Source organism: Lucilia cuprina, chromosome 6 (assembly GCF_022045245.1).
Source record: "Lucilia cuprina isolate Lc7/37 chromosome 6, ASM2204524v1, whole genome shotgun sequence".
Lineage (NCBI taxonomy): Eukaryota > Metazoa > Arthropoda > Insecta > Diptera > Calliphoridae > Lucilia > Lucilia cuprina.
The window spans coordinates 48,797,953-48,805,021 of record NC_060954.1 but is presented as its reverse complement, the minus strand read 5'-3'; the positions used below and the strand labels follow the sequence as shown (position 1 = coordinate 48,805,021).

At 29.0% G+C, this 7,069-nt stretch overlaps 1 long non-coding RNA gene across 1 annotated transcript in view; it reads left to right on the top strand.

The window, feature by feature from the left end:
* The first annotated feature begins 2,048 nt into the window (after positions 1-2,048).
* The window catches only part of LOC124420937, a 28,112-nt gene continuing 23,091 nt past the window's right edge, over positions 2,049-7,069 (top strand). The window contains exon 1 of the long non-coding RNA XR_006941443.1: positions 2,049-2,239. This is a non-coding gene — a long non-coding RNA (uncharacterized LOC124420937). The remainder of the gene's footprint in view (positions 2,240-7,069) is intronic.

The following is a 7,069-nucleotide window of genomic DNA, read 5'->3' as shown; positions in this document are numbered from 1 at the left end:
AAAGGAAAGATTCAGGTCTGATATCTTAGCAAAACTCAAATACAAGTTGCAGAGGTGTTACCACTTGTCCGCCGGTACTATAAACTGAGAAAATAATTTGGCTAGCGGCCTAATCAGAGAATATAACCTATTTTCTACTATGGTAATCGGTGCCATATTGTCTTGTGCCGGTTATTGGTAAGGATTACTCTGGTCGCACGTGTTTATTTCGGTTGAATGCAAAGATGGAAGATATTGTTGGTTGAACGATAAAATCAATATTTCAGCATATATTGCGTGCTGCTGCCACTAAAAAAGCACTCACCAATTGGAGAAGTAATATATAGAACTGGGATACAGAATATGTCAGGAATATAAGAATTTCATACAACAAAGTTCAAAGTTCAGTTCTAGTTCTAGTTCTAGTTCTAGTTCTAGTTCAGTTCTAGTTCAGTTCTAGTTCAGTTCAAGTTCAGTTCAAGTTCAGTTCAAGTTCAGTTCTAGTTCAGTTATAGTTCAGTTATAGTTCAGTTATAGTTCAGTTCTAGTTCAGTTCTAGTTCAGTTCTAGTTCAGTTCTAGTTCAGTTCTAGTTCAGTTCTAGTTCAGTTCTAGTTCAGTTCTAGTTCAGTTCTAGTTCAGTTCTAGTTCAGTTCTAGTTCAGTTCTAGTTCAGTTCTAGTTCAGTTCTAGTTCAGTTCTAGTTCAGTTCTAGTTCAGTTCTAGTTCAGTTCTAGTTCAGTTTAAATCAAAATCTCTGTTTACAGTGGAACATACGAACCTTCGACTGATAGACCATCGCACTGTTGAATTTATAAAGATTTTTAATATAGAAAATTTATCGTAGCAAATCTAAAAACGAGCGAATGATAATGCATTTACACGTTGTCCTACTAAAACAAAATAGTAAACAAGGATTTAAATATTAAAATAATGCAGTGAAATGAGGATTTAAAAATAAATAAGAAATCTGCAAAGAGACACAACAACAGCAACAACTACAAGTAAACACTTCAGGTATGTAGTATAAAAACTGACCTATTAGCCGAATTTGTAGTATATTCCTAGGAATAACGGAAAGCATAAGTTAAGCATTTATGCAGAAATTAACAGAAAAAGAGCTAGAGAAGAGAGAAAAGTGGAAATATATATAAAGAGAAGGAGAGAATAACTACAAGTATAAGAGTATTTGAGGTGTGTGTGTGTTGAACTATACAATTTGTTTTGGGGAAAACTTGTGGAAAATTGTGTTGTTTTACGCATGTTTTTGTTGGATTTTTCTTTATGCTTTTTTTGTATTGGTGTATGACTGTTGCTTGTGCTGGTTTTTCTTGCATTTTATTTATGTTTTTAGGTATTTTTTGTCTTTTTTGTTTAATATACTCCAGCTGTTGCACATTTTGCTACAACCAAAGTACTAGAGTGTGTATGTGTTTTTGTGTGTTTGTGTAATGTATCCATCCAGCAGCTAGATTATTTGCCAAGGCAAACAATATTTGATGAGGTACCCATCCAGTATGAAACGAGTATTCACTGTGTTTGGTGGTGTCCGGTTTTCACAGTGAAAAAGAAAGAAAGAAAAAAAAACATAAAAGAAAAAAATCGAAATTAAAAAAAAATCCATGTTTAATTTCAAACACAATGTAAAGAAAATAATCTGAATTTAAAAGAAAAAAAAACAAATATTTGTATAAATTATTGAAAGAAAAAAAATAATAAGTTTTAAAAGTCTTTGAAAAATAAAAATTGTTTAATAAAAAGTTAATAAAATAAATTTTAAATAAATAAATAAATTAAAAAATATATATTTTTAATAAAATAAGAAAAATATTAGTGTCGCATAAAGAAAATTATTAAAATATATTAAAAATAAAATTATTTCAAAAATATAAATAAGAAATGTATCTATAAAAATGTAAAAAATGTTTAAGATAAAAATTAAGTGTTAATTTGCTAAAAGAAAATAAATTTAATATTTGAAACCAAGAAAAAAATCTTTTAAAAATCCGCGTTTTAATAAAAAATTCCTTTTGGGTCCAGTTATTATTTTTTCTGCTTAAAAGTGTAAAAAAAAGAGAAAGAGAGTTTTAACCAAAAAAAGTCACATAAAGAAAAATTGTTATTTTTGTTGTATACCTGTTTTATATACATACATATGTAGAATAGTTGTTGTTGTCTCACCATTACAACTACAACTTTAACAATCACAATAAGAAAAACAAATAATACTACAACGATAACGGTCACGTCAACGGTTTAACGGTGCGTATACGTGTTGTTTAATTTTCATTATAAAAATGTGTTGTTTTTGTTGTTGTTGCTTTAGCTGCTGGTATTTGTTTCTTTATTTCCTCTTTACTTTCTCTCTATCTTTAGCAAACGTTTCACTTTCATTTCAGTGCGATTCGATTCAGTTCACTTCGGTTTGCTTCTTTTTCATATCCTGCTTCAGTCGTCTCTCTTATAGAGAGACATAAAATGAATAAAAAAGTGTATTTGTATGTGTTTTTTAAATTTAAAAAATAGTGTGTACGTATGTGTTATCTACATCGTTAAATGTGTGTGAATATTTTCAACAATTTTTATGGTTGTAAGGATTTTTACAACTACAACATTTTTTAATGTGGATTTTTTTTTTAATAAAGAAAAAAATTATATCTATAAAAAAACTAAAGTAAAAGGTATGTGCTTTCACTTACACTTAAACATTCAACAATTTGTTGTGTATGTAAGTGTGGTTTTTAGTTTAAATATTTACTGTTTAAACTACAAGTTTCATTTTAGCTAGTGAAAGTTTAACTTCACATAACTTATATATACTTTTTTCGATCTTTTCATAGCCTTCACAACTACAGTAGAGGTTATTATGGGTTTGTGCTAACGTTTGTAACAACCAAAAATATTGATCTTAGAATCACTTTCTGAGTGAATCTAGCTATGTCCGTCTGTCCGTTCGTTCGTCTGTCTGTGTGTTAAGATAATTTAACAAAATTTGCCATACACTCTTCTGTGGCTTAATGACGGACGCTATTGGAAATACTTGAAATTGGTCTAATATTTCGCCGAAAAATTGTATTAGGGAATTGTAGTATGGTCGGCTATGCCCTGCTATATATTCATACTTTTTGTCACATTATTTAAAGTATGCACTTTTGTTTATTCTAGTTTAATTAAAGAATTGTTCTAAGAGAATTATTGAAAAGATAAAACAAATGTATTTATTTATATTTAAAATTGCTTTTTATTTTTTTTATCAATATTTTTCCCAACTTGTAGGCATGTAGTAAATTAAGTTGATATTATTTTGAGATTTTGGCTTGTAGCAACTTACTTTTGTGTATCGAATTTTAAAGCTATATTCGCATTTTGAAGCCAGTAACGTGCTTTAAAGTCAATTTTTGAAGTGGCCCTTATATGGGGCATTATGAAGCGATTCTAATGAAATTCAATAGAAACTTACTTGTGTCGAATTTCAGCGCTATACTCATATTTTAAGCCATTTTTGAACTCTACCTATAGGAAATATTTGTGTAAAATTTCAACCCTCTAGCTCTTTTTGTTCAGACTCTATCGTACTTTCAACAGACAGAAAGACGGACGGACGAATGGATGAATGGACGGATGGACAGACGGACAGATCGTTTTAGAATTTGGGTTAAAATTATAACAATTTCAGTAGTAAATATAATAGAGATTTTACTTAGGTTTTTTATAATACACCGTCCGACAAAAAAGAGAAAAAATTCGTTAGACAAGAACCAGAATTTAAGGGAAAAAATCTGTTTTTTTATTTTTTTTATTTCCTGATCAGGACACAGGATTTCAAAGTTTTAAAAAGTACATTTTTCAAAAAAATATTTTAAAATACATTTACAAATGGAACTTTTTGGTACTTTTTTGCTTTTCAAAAGGTACTTTAGAAAAATAAAATTAAGTATGTAGAGCCTGGATTAGGCGAGAACAAATCAATGGTATTTTTTTTTTTTGGTACTTTTTCGTACTGCAAAAAGTACTTTTCGAATTTTCTATAATATTGAACATAGAAACATGAAAATAAGCACGAAGTAAGTGATGTGAAAGGGGAGTTTTTGATACCGACTGTTTTTTTAACACACCATGGTGAAGGGTATATAAGATTCGGCACAGCCAAATATAGAACTCTTACTTGTTTTTTAATAAATTTTATGAATATTTCGTTTGAAGGGCAGATAGACAGACAGACACACAGACATACAGACAGACAGACAGACAGACACACAGACAGACAGACGAACAGATGGAGAGGAATGGCAAGATCTTAGTCTTAGAATTAGGGAATGACAAAATCAATATACCCCCATACCTTGCCAAGTAAAATCTTGAACATACATATATATTTTAAACATTTGAAAAACAAAACAAAAAATGCGTCAATAAAAAATATTTCTGAAAAATGTCCACAATATAACTTTTTCCGTTCAATCTCTATCGTGTTTCCAACAGACAGACAGACTGTCAAACAGATATACGTAATATGAAAAACTAGAAAAAAACAGAAAATATATGTATACATAATTTTTTTAACCACAAAAGTAATAATGGAAGTAATGTTATCTATATATCACAATATTCCATACATTTTTTGTGTCCGTCCTTCCATCCTTCCCTATGTCTGTCTGTCTGTCTGTCTGTCTGTCTGTCTGTCTGTCTGCCGTTTCATTAGTCCGTCTGTAAGTTCTTGTGTGCGATTTTTAAGATAATTTGATACATAATCTTAACCCAAGGATAGAGTTGAAACCTGTTTATTATATCAGCTATCCAACCATAACTTCTAAGTAGGACATTACAGCTCATATAAGAATAGGAAAATATAAGTAGCTGTTCATCCAAAAAGTATGTATTTCTTTGTTTCTAGATTACTTGCTTGCTTAGCGGGTAAAGTTCTTTTTGTATTAAAAGTTTCTCAATTTCAGTAGTAAATATCTACAATATAATAGAGAATCTACTAAGGTTTTCTTTTGAATATAAACTATTTTATATGGTAAAGCACATAAACATATTGGTCCGATATTCTTGCTAGTTTTTTTAATAAATTATATAAATAAAGGTGATATTCCAAAAAAGTCCTATTTCAACTAATATTCTTTTTATTTAATCAATTATATGCAAATCTAAAAAATACAAAAAAAGAAAAAAATTGCCCACTAAGCGTTTTTTTGTGATAAATATAATATTTATTTCCTTTTTCAAATAAAATGCCTTTATTGTAGAATTTAGTTATATTTATTTTTCTTCTAGTTTTTTTCATCTTTGCATTACAAATTTGCTTTAGGCCATTTGATATGACAAACCTTGGCCAACTTAATGTTAGTCAACGAAGGAAAAGGCAAAAAAAAAAAACGAAAAAAAAAACAAAACTAATAGTGTGTTAAGAGTGTAAAGGATTTTATTTCAAGGATACAGTAAATATAAGGCAAACACTTTAGATGTACAGCAACCTAGTCTAAGTCATAATAATTTTGAGAAATTTTATACCCTACACCACTAAATATTGGTTCTACATCCACCTTAAAGTGTACCAATCGGCTAAAAATCACTTTCTAAGTCGATATAGCTTTGTCCGTCTGTATTACCATCCGTCCGTCTGTCTGTCTTCTGTCCGTGTGTCTATGTAAAACTTATGCAGGTCGGAATTTTCAAGATAATTTCATGAAATTTGAATCTTTTTTGATTGAAAGACTAACTGAAAATGTAATATTTTTTAAAAAGAAATAGTAGTTCGAACATAAATTCAAAGTCTCGCCATGTCAACATTATTGAAAAATTTTTGTTAAATTTAAATATTTTTCAATGATCTTTTGAGTCATAGATCAGCAGCTTAAAAGCTTATATTACGTTCTTTCATCTGTATTATCTATTTTAATAAGATTTTTTTTACAAATATTTTTTTATATTCGAAAAGTCTGTTACGGTTATACTTTGTTTTTAATTTTCTTAAGTTTTTCTTGAATATTTTCAGTCATTTTGTTATATTTTCTTTTATCTTTGTTTATCTTTGTAACAGAAAACTGGTCACTTGTCGTTATAGAAGCTGATTTTCACATTTTTATTTAATATTTGTTTTGCTAAAGTTGAATTTAACTTTGAAATTTCCCGAAGAAATTTCAACCCCAAATTATAGCAGACGGTGGGATCTAACTAACTCTTTAAAATTATGAATTAAAAAAATATTTTTTTTTTAAAACTAACTTTGTTGAGTGAAAATTTAAGTGAAATCATGTATTATTGCAAATTTGTGGAAAATTTCAATCCACTAGCTACTTCCGTTCTAGCGCTATCAATTGCTAGACAATGGTTCCTTGTATAGCTCAAGTTTAAAGAAAAATATTTTTTTTTGTCAAATTCTAACACTGTGCCACACCATCCTGCCCACCCAAATAGTATAACAAAACTTTGTTGTTTTTTCATTTTCAACCTGGTTTATGCTGTTTTTTTTTGTTTAAAAATAACCGTTTACATTGCCTGATGTTTTTATTTTTTTTTTTTGCCACCCTAGCAAAAACAACCACCACTTTTCTTCTCCCACAACAATGTAAACTTTTAACCATTAGTTAAAGCATTTGTTTATATGTATGTAAAAGTAAAAAATTATATACGTAAGTGTGTGTGTGTTAATGTACAACACTAACAAACATAACTGAAGTAAAAGGAAATGTGTATGTTTGTTTTTCACTAAGTGAATTAGATGATTTTGAATTGCGAGTGTTTATTTGAGTGAATGCAAAAGCGTGTTTGTGTATGTATATTCGTTTGTATAAATGTGTGTGTTGTTTATAGGTATGTAAGTGATGGCGTATGATGTGAATGAGATTGTACAAATTCATCTAATGTTAAATTGAAGGAATTTTTAAGGTTGGAAATTTTTTTTTATATTAGACTCTGACTTGGGGTCCAGACTATAGACTATTCTAAAGTCCAGTCTATAGACTATTCTATAGTCCAGAATATAGACTATTCTATAGTCCAGACTATAGACTATTCTATAGTCCAGACTATAGACTATTCTATAGTCCAGACTATAGAATATTCTATAGTCCAGACTATAGACTATTC